This window comes from Pongo pygmaeus, chromosome 8, assembly GCF_028885625.2.
Source record: "Pongo pygmaeus isolate AG05252 chromosome 8, NHGRI_mPonPyg2-v2.0_pri, whole genome shotgun sequence".
Taxonomy (NCBI): Eukaryota; Metazoa; Chordata; class Mammalia; order Primates; family Hominidae; genus Pongo; species Pongo pygmaeus.
The window spans coordinates 62,230,613-62,244,398 of NC_072381.2; the positions used below are offsets into that span (position 1 = coordinate 62,230,613).

The 13,786-nt window shown below is 42.1% G+C and overlaps 1 protein-coding gene across 1 annotated transcript in view; it reads right to left on the reverse strand.

The window, feature by feature from the left end:
• Positions 1-8,028: 8,028 nt before the first annotated feature.
• Positions 8,029-13,786, reverse strand: part of DYDC2 (DPY30 domain containing 2) — a 39,185-nt gene continuing 33,427 nt past the window's right edge. Inside the window, exon 6 of the transcript XR_008504919.2 lies at positions 8,029-8,149. The gene's annotated coding sequence lies outside the window, so the exon portion shown is untranslated. The remainder of the gene's footprint in view (positions 8,150-13,786) is intronic.

Consider the following 13,786-nt stretch of genomic DNA (forward strand, 5'->3'; position numbering starts at 1 on the left):
GACAGAGTGAGACTCTGTCTAAAAAAAAAAAGAAAAAGAAAAACGGGAAGATAACACTATCCAGTGTGTGAGGGTTTGATGAGTTAATGCCTTCCAGATCTTAGTCTAGAACCTGATACACTTTTAAAGCACTTGGAAACTTGAGCCATTGTCACTGGCAGAGATGCCCTCTGCTCTAGCAGAATAGGCTCACTTATCAGATCTAGAGGTGGTCTGTTGTTCCAGCCTCTGTCTCTGCCTTGCTTTGCTCTTCCCCTTTCCTGGAGAATCTTTCCCAAATCCTACTGAGACCCAGCTCAATGCCAACCTCTTTTTAAAGGCTTCACTGACCTTCTCTGCTAGAAAGTATCTGTGGTGGAGATTGATTTGTACATGTCTGGGTAATAATGTAATTGTGAAGAAACTGCTAAGGATCGGTTTGTTGAACGTGCCCTTGTGGGTGGGCATGGAATGCAGGAGGCCACAGGACCTGACATAGGTGCTTTGGCTTCCTCTGGGCATCCTGGAAAGTTCTCTGAGAAGATTCCACAAATTCTGTTTTCACAGGAAGTCTGAGACCTCAGGGAGGTAACTTCGTGACCCATTATTGGCCACTGCAAGTCTTGAAGACAGACATACCCTTACAAAAGGCATAAGGATATTGCATGGATCTTCCTACTGGGCTGTAGGCTGTGCTCCAATTTACTAGTAAATGGAACTCTGGGTAGTAGGGTCCTTTTCTCTTTGCACCATCCCGAGTCCATGGGCTTGACCTCTACCCCTCCATCTCCTGCCTGTGTAAGATCGAAAAGTCCAGCCTAATTCTCCTTTCCTACATCCACAGCAAATGCTCCTGCCTTGGATTATTTTAGGACTGTGGTTCCTCTCCTGGAGCATGATGCCAATCAGCCTTGTGTAATTATTTAGTATATGATTTGCTCTTTTATTGGATTAGAGGCTTCTTTAGGGCAGGGATTATATTGGACTAATTTCTCTTTCATGTGAAGAACCAAGCATAGGACGTAGCTCATGCTTAGTACTCAGTGGCTAGGTACTAAATGGTTATAACTATTAACTTAATTGTTGTAATAGTTGAGACTGTAACTACCAATGACCGCCTGCTCATGATCTGCCTTGTACCATGCTAAGTGCTTTACATACATTATCTACCAGCCTTACATCAATTCTGTAAGGAAAGCATTACTATCCTCTTAAAGAGGAGGACTGGAGACTTAAAGAGATTAAGTGACTTGGTCAAGGTCATAGAGCAAGGAAAAGGTAGAGTTGGAGTTTTAATTCAGTCTCCATCTGAATGGAGCGATGTGCGGGTGGCCATGTGAAACATATATGGAGCATCACTGCATTTGCACAATTTCCACCTCAAATCTGAACCCGGTCATGCAAGCCTGAAGACAGCTGGCTTCCCCCAGACAGCCTAGCCCAGCATCATAATGTGGGCTGCCGTCAGTTAGACCCAGTCTGGGGCTGCCAAATTAATGAGCCCCTAGACTATCCAAGATGATCTGCACAGTGGCTTCTGTTCTTTCCCTGCCTTCATCTTTATAGCTGTCCTCAGTGAGATAAGCACTGAAGAAGAATTAAATAAGGCTGTGAGCACATCAACAATGAGAATGGTCAGTATCACCTATGCTGAGGCTTTGCCTGGGGCCAGAGGCCAGGCTTTGTCCAGAAAATTGGTACCTTTAGGGTGCCAGCAGGGTGGAGAACTTGTCCTTGTCTGCACCCTATTTCATCTGACTTGCTCTAAACCCTTCATCAGAACCTGAACCAGAGCTGAGGTTCACATGGATAATCTCTCCCTTGAGGCAGGGTTGACTCTCTTCGGCCTACAGACAGCTAAGGAGAATGACATTCCATGGAAAATTTCAATGTTTTCAGGCTACTCAAAACTTCCTGTTAAAAAAGAAAAAACTATGCAAAAAAAAACTTCCTGTGATTTGTCTATGATTTCTCATTTTAAGGATGAAAAAAATAAAACCCAGGGAGAGTAAGCACTTCCCCCAAGTCACCAGCAATCTCCTGCTAGAGCCAGGCTACTGCTGAGGTCTCCTGGCTCCCTGCCCAGAGCTCTAGTCACCATAACACAATTGCTTAGCTTTAAACTCAGTTTGCTTATTTGAGGCAAAGCTAAAAGAAGACACAATTTCTTTTTGTTTTTGTTGTTTTTGAGACACAGTCTTGCTCTGTTGCCCAGGCTGGAGTGCAGTGGCATGATCTTGGCTCCCTGCAACCTCTGTCTCCTGGGTTCAAGCAATTCTCCTGTCTCAGCCCCTCGAGTAGCTGGAGTTACAGGCATGCGCCACCACACCCAGCTAATTTTTGTATTTTTTTTTTTTTTTTAGTAGAGATGAGGTTTCGCCATGTTGGTCAGACTGGTCTTGAGCTCCTGACCTCAGGTAATCTGCCCACCTTGGCCTCCCAAAGTGCTGGGATTACAGGCATGAGCCACTGTGCCCAGCCAGAAGGCACAATTTCAAAGTCTCTGAATATATTTGAGCATTTCCACAGACAGATGGCTCCTCCAGCCTCTCCCTTTGCATTACGAGTTTGAGGCTGCTTGGTGGAATGAAGAAAGGATTGACTTTGAAGCCAGCTGGGCCCTTTCAAAGCCTTGGGCTTTGACTCTTGGCAAAATCACTTTCTCTCTCTAGCCCTAGGACTGTTGTCTATAGGGCTAAAATGGGACCATTACCTGCCTGGCAGGGCTGTTGTGTTCCTGCTTATTTTTGGAGCTCAATTCTAATGTCACTTTCAGTGTTCCCTGACCTTCTATCTAAAGTGGTCTCTCTAGAGGACTTCTGATTTCAATTCTGATATATAAAGAGGTTAGAAGCACTCTCACCCTTACAAGAAAAATACAGGAAACTGGAAAATCAATGACTTTTTCTGGATCTATCAGCAAACTGAGTTTGGAGGCCAAATCTCCATCTGGGTTCTGGAGAGAAAGGCTCTTCCAAGAAGTCCAGCTGAGATCTCCTTACCTGGAGCAGAAGCCAGCTCAGTGATGCCTCAGAACGGATGGTCTGAACTTACAATGGTTCAACTTACAATTTTTTGATTTTATAATGGTGTGAAAATGACACACATTCAGTAGAAACCATACTTTGAATTTTGATCTTTTCTAGGGCTAGTGATATGTGGCACAATGCTCTCTTGCAGTGCTGGGCTAATGTAAGTGTTCTGAACATACTTAAAGTAGTGTAGGCTAAGTTGTGATGTTTGGTAGATTAGGTGTATAAAATACATCTTCAACTTATGATATTTTCAACTGATGATGGATTTATTGGGACATAACAGCATCATGAGTCCAGGAGCATCTGTAGTGATTCTGATGAATTACTGCAGGTAGTGTGTGGATTAGTGTGAGAAGGACAAACATCTACAGCTGCAGTCTTAGTGGTGGCCCCCACACTTTTTTTTTTTCCTCTGAGACGGAGTCTTGCTCTATCACTGAGGCTGGAGTGCAGTGGTGCGATCTCGGCTCACTGCAAGCTCCGCCTCCTGGGTTCACGCCATTCTCCTGCCTCAGCCTCCTGAGTAGCTGGGACTACAGGTGCCTGCCACCACGCCCAGCTAATTTTTTGTAGTTTTAGTAGAGACGGGGTTTCACCATGTTAGCCAGGATGGTCTCGATCTCCTGACCTCATGATCCTCCCGCCTCGGCCTCCCAAAGTGCTGGGATTACAGGCATGAGCCACCGCGCCTGGCTGGCCCCCACACTTTCATGGACTTTATTTTCAAGAAACACACAAGGTACCGCTGGTGAAGACTTGAGGAAGTTCCCCTTATGGTTTAGTGGTTCTTGAAGTGGAGAAGAAGAGTAATCCCTGTGAAATATGCCCAGAATATTTTACATAACAGAGATCTAATCTTCAGAGGAAAAGACTCTGGCAGAGGCTGATCTCAGTTGGGAAAAGAACATTCATTCCACTCAGTTGGGAAAAGAACATTCTAACATTCCATAATGTTAGAAGAAGCATTAGTTTCCTCTAACCTTTCTGTCTCACTTAAGGGGGAAAAATGTAGTCAACAGGAATCAAGACTTCAGGAAAATAAGCTAGAAGTGTTGCAGCCAGGGGAGAAATACTTGAGAAAATCATGCCAGCATTATCTTACTACCCAAACTAAATAAAGACTAAATAAAGACTTTACAAGAAAGGAAAACTATAGCCAATATAGCCAACTATAGCCCAATATCTTTTATGAACATAGACACAAAAATCCTCAACAAAAAAGTAGCAAATAGAATGAATGCTTTCTCTCTAGTATCTGGATCAAGGCAAGGATATCCTTCTCATCACTCCTATTTGACATTATACTGAAAGTCCTAGCTACTGCAATAAGAAAGAAAAAGAAAATAAAATGAATATATATTTAAACTGGAGAGACAAACTGTCTTTATTTGCAGATGACATGATGTCTATGAAAAAAATCTCGAAGAATCTACCAAACACAAAAACAAAAAAACTCTTGGAACTAACAAGTGAGTACAGCAAGGTGAATATACAAAAGATTGCTTTTATATATACCAGCCATGTACAAATGGAATTTGAAATAAAAAATTCCATTATAATTGCACCAAAAATACTGAAGAATAAAAATCTAACAAAATATATATAGGATCTACATGTGGAAAAGTACAAAATACTGATGAACTAAGTCAAAGATGGTTTAAATAAATGGAGACCTATTTCCATCTCATGGATTAAAACAGTAACAAGCCAGGCACTGTGGCTTATGGCTGTAATCCCCGCTACTCAGGAGTCTGAAGTGGGAGGATTACTTGAGGCCAGGAGTTTGAGACCAGCCTGGGTAACATAGTGAGACCTCGTATCTAAGAAATTGAAAAATTAGCTGGGTGTGGTGGCTCATGCCTGGAGTCCCAACTACTCTAGAGGCTGAGGCAGGAGAATCTGTTGAGCCCAGGAGTTTGAGGCTGCAGTGAGCTATGATCATACCGCTGCACTCCAGCTAGGGCAACAGAACAAGACCCTGTCTCTGAAAAAAGAAAGAAGGCCTGGTGCAATGGCTTATGCCTGTAATCCCAACCCTTTGGGAGGCCAAAGTGGGAGGATTGTTTGAAGCCAGGAATTGGAGACCAGGCTGTGAAACAATGTGAGACTCCATCTCTAAAAAATTGAAAAATTAGCCAGTCGTAGTTCCAACTACTCAGGAGGCTGAGGTGGGAGGATCACTTGAAGCCGAGAATTTGAGGCTTCAGTAAACTTTGATCATATTACTGCACTCCAGCCTGGGCCTTGTATCAAAAAAAAAAAAAAAAAAAAAAAAAGGAACAAAGACAGACTCAATATTATTAAAATATTAATTATTCCCAACTTGAACTATAGATTCAATGCAATCCCAATCAGAATCCCAGAAAGCTATTTTGTAGATATCAACAAATAGATTCTATAGTTTATGTGAAAGGAAAAGACTTCAAATAACCAACACAACACTGAAGAAGAAAAAAGTTGAAGTAGTAATACCACCAATTTCTTTTTTTTTTCTTTTTTCTTTTTTTTTTTTTTTTGAGACGGAGTCTTGCTCTGTAGCCCAGGCTGGAGTGCAGTGGCATGATCTCGGCTCACTGCAAGCTCCACCTCCCGGGTTCACGCCATTCTCCTGCCTCAGCCTCGCATAATACCACCAAGTTCAAGGATTACATGAAGCTATAGTAATCAAGACAGTGTGGTATTGGTTAAATAGATATATAGGTCACAAAAATATGGTCAACTGATCTTTGACAAATGCACAAAGGCCGTTCACTGGAGAAAGGATGATCTTTTCTTTTCTTTTTTTTTTTGGAGATGGAGTCTTGCTCTGTCAGCCAGGCTGGAGTGCGGTGGCACGATCTCGGCTCACTGCAAGCTCCGCCTCCCGGGTTCAAGCCATTCTCCTGCCTCAGCCTCCTGAGTAGCTGGGACTACAGGTGCCCGCCACCACGCCCGGCTAATTTTTTGTATTTTTAGTAGAGACGGGGTTTCACCGTGTTAGCCAGGATAGGATGGTCTCGATCTCCTGACCTCGTGATCCGCCCGCCTCGGCCTCCCAAAGTGCTGGGATTACAGGAGTGAGCCACAATGCCCAGGCTGATCTTTTCAACAAATAGTGGTAAACAATTGGATGCACAGATGTAAAAAATGAACCTAAATACACACCTTGCACCTTTCACAAAAATTAACTCAAAATGAATATAGACCTAAAGGTGAAACAATGTGGCTTCTCCCTGTGGCCCTTTATTTTCGTCATAGTACTTACCACACTCTGGACTTATTTTCATATAGTACTTCAAATTTATTTGTTCTATTGCTTATTATCTCTCTTTCCAGCTACTCTGTAAGCTTCAGAGGGATGGCTGTGTCTGGTAAGTGCTCAATAAATAACCATTATTATTTTCAAGTTGCCCCTTGGTTTACTTAGACTATCTTAGCACAATTATTGAGAAATATGGCAGCCAAAGCGGGGTGATTTACACAAGATTAAGTACTAAGTAAACCCCCATAAAAAGAAACACAAAAAGGAAACATTTCTGCAGGTTATGGAAGATCTGATTGTCTAGGCTGACTCTTTGTATAAGCAGAAACATGGACCTGACCTCAGGATCCCTGCTGAAATTCCTGCTGCAATTAATAACCATCCATTTCAAATGGTAGTTACCAGGGGCTGGGATGGGAGTGGAGGTTGGGAAGATGTTGGTCAATGGATATAAAATTTCAGTTAGATTGGAGAATAAATTCAGAGATTTGTTGTACAACGTGGTGACTAAAGTTAAAAACAATGTGTTGCACACTTGAAAATGGTTAACATTTTAGTGTGCGTGCCACAAAAAATAAGTATGTTAGGTAATGCGCATGTTAAGCATGTTGTACATTATATATATATATATGTATATGTATAGTTTTTATTTGTCAATTTAAAAAACAAGCAAAAGGCCAGGTGTAGTGGCTCACACCTGTAATCCCAGCGCTTTGGGAGGCCGAGGTGGGTGGATCACCTGAGGTCAGGAGTTCGAGACCAGCCTGACTAGCAAGGTGAAACCCCTTCTCTACTAAAAATACAAAAATTTGCCGGGCGTGGTGGCGGGTGCCTGTAATCTCAGCTACTCAGGAGGCTGAGGCAGGAGAATCACTTGAATCCAGGAGGTGGAGGTTCCAGTGAGCCGAGATCACGCCATTGCACTCCAGTCTGGGCAACAGAGTGAGAATCTGCCTCAAAACAAAAAAATAAAAACAAACAAACAAACAAAAAAACCTACCTATTTCAGATGAAAATTTGTGAAGTGCTGGTGCCACCACATGGCTGTGGGAGGAAAACCAGCTGGGGCTTTTGTTAATGCAGAGAAAAAAACAGTAGAGGTGGCAGGAAATTGTCCCTTAGCAGCGACAACTACAACTTTAAAATTACACAGGTCTAGCACAGCAACAACAATCATGACAGCAGCAGCAGCCGATGCTGATGCCATCGGGAGTCCCTGTGGTCCAGGCACGCTAATTCTACGTGCTCTATGTGAATTATCTCATTTAAGTGTCACAGGGAGTAGTGGAAGTTGGGGATGGATGTTCATGGGTGGGAGAACCAGAGACTGACTTCTTGAGTTTGAGATGCATGAGGGTCTATGCCTGGAAGGAAAGTCAGAAGCATTTAGCTAATGACTGTTATATTAGTGATCATAATATACCCATGAGCAATGGTAATGGTAATTACAATAACAAACCCGAGGGCAATTTTATGACAGGAGAACAGCTTCAGTAGGTTATCCTTCCTGCATTTGAGTAGAGTAATAGTTTATTTAGAATTATATTCAGTTAGATAATCAGATAAACCGAAGAATGTGGTAGTGTCTCTCATTTCCCTCCAGGAGACTGACTTTCCCATCAAATTGTAGATAGAGAAGCTGCAAATGTGAGCCTCACAAATACCAGCAGGTTTAAGAGAGCAAGGAGAGAAAAAAAAAACACACACACAAAAGTGTTACATTTAATACATTTACTCTGCCCAGCATATGAATGCAACCCCAAGATTAGCAGTCACCTAACAATCTCAACAACCAGAGAGGTCAATTTTCCTCCTAGAGTGAGGACAGGTAGAGAAAATAACCAGAGAGTTCCCTCCATTACTCTTCCATCCTGGAGGCTGGCAAGGAAGAATCCTGTTGAAACACAAAAACTGTTAGATGGGACTCTCACACGCCATGTTAACAGTCATGATGAAAGCCAGAGTGACAAATGTACATTTCCTACTTTTGAAAATGAAGAAGTTGAGCTGCCCAGATTCATATTGGTAAGTTTTGCTTAAAAAAATTAATTTTTCCCAAATGAAAAAACATCTTTTTATTTTATATGGGATTCATGATCTTTATAAAAAATTTTATGATACAGAAAAGCATGACAAAATACAAATTCAATAGTAATCCTGTCACTCAAATGACCATGTTTCCAGATAGTTCTCTGTGGATAGACACACCAGTACACACAAACACACACCCTGATATTATAAATTTGTATCTTTCTACACTATCGCTTTTAATGGATACATAATGGCCATAGTGGAACATTTCCATGATGAATCCCAGTAATGTCTTTTGTTCTATCTACCTACCTATCCGATTTATATAAGAAATTAAGCGCAGACATACCTCATTGTATTGTGTTTTGCTTTGCTCTGTTTTGCAGACATTGCATTTTGTTTAAATATTAAAGGTCTGGCCAGGCACAGTGGCTCATGCCCGTAATCCTAGCAATTTGGGAGGCCGAGGCGGGCGGATTGTCTGAGCTCAGGAGTTCAAGACCAGCCTGGCCAACATGGTGAAACCCTGTCTCTACTAAAAATACAAAAAATTAGCCAGGCGTGATGGAGCATGCCTGTAATCCCAGCTACTCGGGAGGCTGAGGCACGAGAATTGCTTGAACCCAGAGGTGGAGGTTGCAGTGAGCCGAGATTGTGCCACTGTACTCCAGCCTGGGCGACACAGCAAGACTTTGTCCCAAAAAAAAAAAAACAAATTAGCAGGGTGTGGTAGCGCATGCCTGTAATCCCAGCTACTAGGGAGGCTGAGGCAACAGAATCGCTTGAACTTGGGAGGCAGAGGTTGCAGTAAGCTGAGATCGCACCACTACATTCCAGCCTGGGCGACAGAGTGAGACTCCACCTCAATAAAATAAATAAATAAATAAATAAATAAATAAATAAATATTAAAGTCTGTGGCAACCCTGTGTTGTGGGAATCTATGGGTGCCATTTTTTTCCAACAGCATGTGCCCACTTTGTGTCTCTGTGTCATATTTTGGTAATTCCCACAATATTTCAGAATCGTTCATTATTATTATATCTGTTATAGGAATCTACAATCGGTGATCTCTGATGTTACTTTGTAATTATCTACAATTACACCCATATAAGATGGTGAACTCAACCAATAAATACTGTGTGTGTGACGGTGAACTCAATCAGCAAATACTGTGTATGTTCTGACTGCTCCACCAACACACCATTCCTTCATCTCTCTCCCTCTCCTCATGCCTTCCTATTCCCCAAGACACAACAATATTGAAATTAGGCCAATTAATAACTGTACAATGGCCTCTAAATGTTCAAGTGAAAAGAAGAGTCACGTGTCTCTCACTTTAAGTCAAGAGCTAGTTATGGGCTGGGCATGGTGGCTCACACTTGTAATCCCAGCACTTTGGGAGGCCAAGGCAGGCAGATCACTTTAGGCCAGGAGTTCGAGACTAGCCTGACCAACATGGTGAAACCCTGTCGCTACTAAACATATAAAAATTAGCTGGACGTGGTGGTGCCTGTAGTCCCAGCTACTCAGGAGGCTGAGGCACAAGAATTGCTTGCTTGAATCTGGGAGGTGGAGGTTGCAGTGAGCTGAGATCGCCCCACTGCTCTCTAGCCTGGGCCACAGAGCCAGACCCTGTCTCAAAAAAAAAAAAAAAAAAAGTAGTAATGGTTAGGCTTAGTGAGGAAGGCATGTCGAAAGCCAAGACAGGCTGAAAGCTATGCCTCTTGTGCCAAACAGCCAAGTTGTGAATGCAAAGGAAATTTTATTGAAGGAAAGTAAAAGTGCTGCTCCAGTAAACACACAAATGATAAGAAAGCGAATATGCAGAAAGCTTTAGTGGTCTGGATGGAAGATCAAACCAACCACAATATTTCCTTAAGCCAAAGCCTAGTCCAGAGCAAGGCTCTACCTCTCTTCAATTCTGTAAAGGCTGAGAGAGATGAATAAGCTGCAGAAGAAAAGTTTGAAGCTAGCAGAGGCTGGTTTATGGAAAGAGGCCATCTCCGTAACAAAAAAGTGCAGGGTGAAGCAGCAAGTGCTGATGTAGAAGCTGCAGCAAGCTATCCAGAAAATAATTGAAAATAATTATCCTGGGATAATTGATGATGGTGGCTATACTAAACAACAGCTTTTCAATGTAGATGAAATAGCCTTCTATAAGAAGAAGATGCCATCCAAGACTTTCATGGCTTCAGAGGAGAAGTCAATGCCTGGCTTCAAAGCTTCAAAGGACAGGCTGACTCTCTTGTTAGGGTCTAATGCATCTGGTGACGTTAAGTTGAAGTCAACACTCATTTATCATTCTGAAAATCCTAGGGGCCTTAAGAATGATGCTAGATCTACTCTGCTTGTGTGTATCAGTGGAACAACAAAGCCTGGATGATAGCACATCTGTTTATAGCATGGTTTGCTGAACGTTTTAAGCCGACTCAATTAGACATACTGCTCAGATGAAAAGATTTCTTTCTTTTCTTTTTCTGAGATCGAGTTTCAATCTTGTTGCCCAGGCTGGAGTGCAATGGCACCATCTTGGCTCACTACAACCTCTGCCTCCCGGGTTCAAATGATTCTCCTGCCTCAGTCTCGTGAGGAGCTGGGATTATAGGCATGTGCCACCATGCCTAGCTAATATTTTTGTATTTTTACTAGAGACAGGGTTTCACCATGGTCTCGAACTCCTGGTCAGGCTGGTCTCGAACTCCTGACCTCAGGTGATCCACCCACTTTGGCCTCTCAAAGTGCTGGTATTACAGGTGTAAGCCACTGTGCCCGGCCAAAAAGATTTATTTCAAAATATTACTGCTCACTGACAATGCCTTTCATCACCTGAGAGCGCTGGTGAAAATGTATAAGGAGGTAAATGTTGTTTTCATGCCTGCTAACACAACATCCATTCTGTAGCCCATGGATCAAGGAGTAATTTTGACTTTCAAGTCTTATTATTTAGGAAATACATTTTGTAAGGCTATAGCTTCCATGGATAGTGATTCCTCTTATAGATCCAAGCAAAGTAAATTAAAAACCTCTGGAAAGTTTTCGCCATTCTACATGCAATCCAGAACATTTACGATTCATGAACATTGTGAGCACTGTTGAAATGACAACAAAGATTTACACTATTCCACAAACTTAGTTGATAAAGCAGTGGCAGTGTTTGAAAGGATTGACTCCAATTTTGAAAGAAGTTCTACTGTGGATGAAATGTGGCAAACTTCACTGTTGTCTTATTTTAAGAAATTGCCATAGCCACCCCAGCCTTCAGCAACTACCACCCTGATCAGTCAGCAACCATCAATGTTAAGGCAAGACCCACCACCAGCAAAAAGATTTACAATTCAGAGAAGGTTCACATGATTGTTAGCATTTTTTATCAAAAAAAGTATTTTAAAATTACATATGCATTTTTTTGAAGACATAATGCTATTGCATGCTTAATAGACTACAATATAGCATAAACATAATTTTTACATGCGCTGGGAAACCAAAAACTGTGCGTGACTGGCTTTATTGCCATATTTGCTTCATTGCAGTGAACTTGCAGTATCTCCGAGGTGTGACTGTACCAAATCAAAGTACTTTTTTTGTAATCAGCCCTCAAAATTGTCAGTCCATGTTTGTGTGATTTTGCTTTTGTTCTGGGAGGTTGTTTTAGGAAATGTTCAGATCTTTGTTTTAAGAAAAGGTCAGATGCTAAGCAGATTGGAAGCTGGGGTAGAAAACCACAAGATTCTGAAGTTCATTCTGCCAGTAATATAAAAGGAAACCCTTAGAGGCAATGTCAGCAGGCAAGGCTTAGTAAAGTTCACCGAACTTGGAGCTCCTCCCCTGCATATCTGTCCCTCATCTCTCTGATACTGCTCCCTGGTGGTGAGGGCGGATGGTTGAGGTTGGTCCCAGCAACCTCCTGGTATGTCAATGTTTTCCTTCTCCCTTAGGTACTTAAAGGACACTATTTAGGCAGGAGAAAAAGATATCTTTAAAAAGAGAAGCTTGCTTTCTAGTCATGTAGGTGCTGAGTCTAATAAAAGTTTCAATGTTTTACTTTTTATTTATTTATTTTTATTTTTTTTGAGACAGAGTCTCGCTCTGTCACTTAGGCTGGGCTGCAGTGCAGTGGCATGATCTTGGCTCACCGCAACCCCCACCTCCGGGATTCAAGCAATTCTCCTGCTTCAGCCTCCTGAGTAGCTGGAACTACAGGCGTGCGCCACCATGCCGAGCTATTTTTTGTATTTTTTGTAGAGACGGGGCTTCACCGTGTTGGCCAGGCTGGTTTCAAACTCCCGCCTCGGCCTCCCAAAGTGTTGGGATTACAGGCGTGAGCCACTGCACCTGGCCCATCAGTTTTTTATTCTTGTTTCATCTCCATTCTTCATTGAGCGAAGGGGCTATGCCCTCTCATTTATCCTTTAGATAGCTTTGTTGCCATCTGCTTTTTTGTCTGGAGTTTCTAAAGTTTGATGCATATTTAGACCTGATATTTTGTTATAGTTTTGAATGACAATATGTTGAAAAGTAGCTCCTTAGATAGTTTTGCCATCATTCTTCATGTCTAAAGAATATTATTAGTTGGATGTGGTGGTGTGCACCTGCAGTCCTCAGCTACTTGGAGGGTCTGAGGTGGGAAGATCACTTGAGCCCAGGAGGTTGAGGCTGCAGTAAGCCTTGATCACCTACTGCACTCCAGCCTGTCTCTAAAAAAATTAAGAATATCACTTCCCTATAGTGGAAAAATTATAGTTAAATATAGAATAACCACTTTCAGGAAGGAATTTGGTTTAATCCAGGCAGAGCAACTCAATTTTTACTAAAAGCCTCTAGGGAACTTGTCTCTTGTGATGAAACTTGTGAAGTGTGGCTAGATAATTTTATTCCTTCTCTGTGGTACCTGTTCACTCACTGGCTTCAACTCCAGAGAGGTCATTTCTGCTAGAGAGAAAACACAGCACACTTCTTCCTCATGGGCTGCAGGCGTATGGCTTTACGAACTCAGTGTCCACTCAGCCTTGCTCCAAAATGCTCCTGATTCCAAAGACATTTTGTCTTGGCTGTCTTTCTCTAAAGATTTTCTTCCTTTGGATAGCATCTGCCAGGGAACTTCACTGAGTTGCATCCTCTCCATAGATTTTCTGACAGCATTTGCTGGGGAGACTTGCCCTGGCTCAAAGTATTCATTACTTATTCCTCTCCTAAATAATTGCTTGGAAGATTTTTATCCTGATGAATCTTATACTTGAAACTTTTAATCTCCAGATGGCATTATTTGACTAGATATACATACTATTATTTTTGGTGACATGTGCTGGGAATTTTGTTCTTTATTTAGGAGCTTTACTCGTGGCAATGGGGATTCTTTTGACATTTTATTTTGAAGGGATCTGGCAATGGACACAACATGACTGAAGACATGTTCTTTGGAATATTATCCTATGGAATCACTCTGGTAGGCTTGGCTATTCCCGAAGAGTAATCCTAAGAAACTGCGCCCTGGGGCTTGCC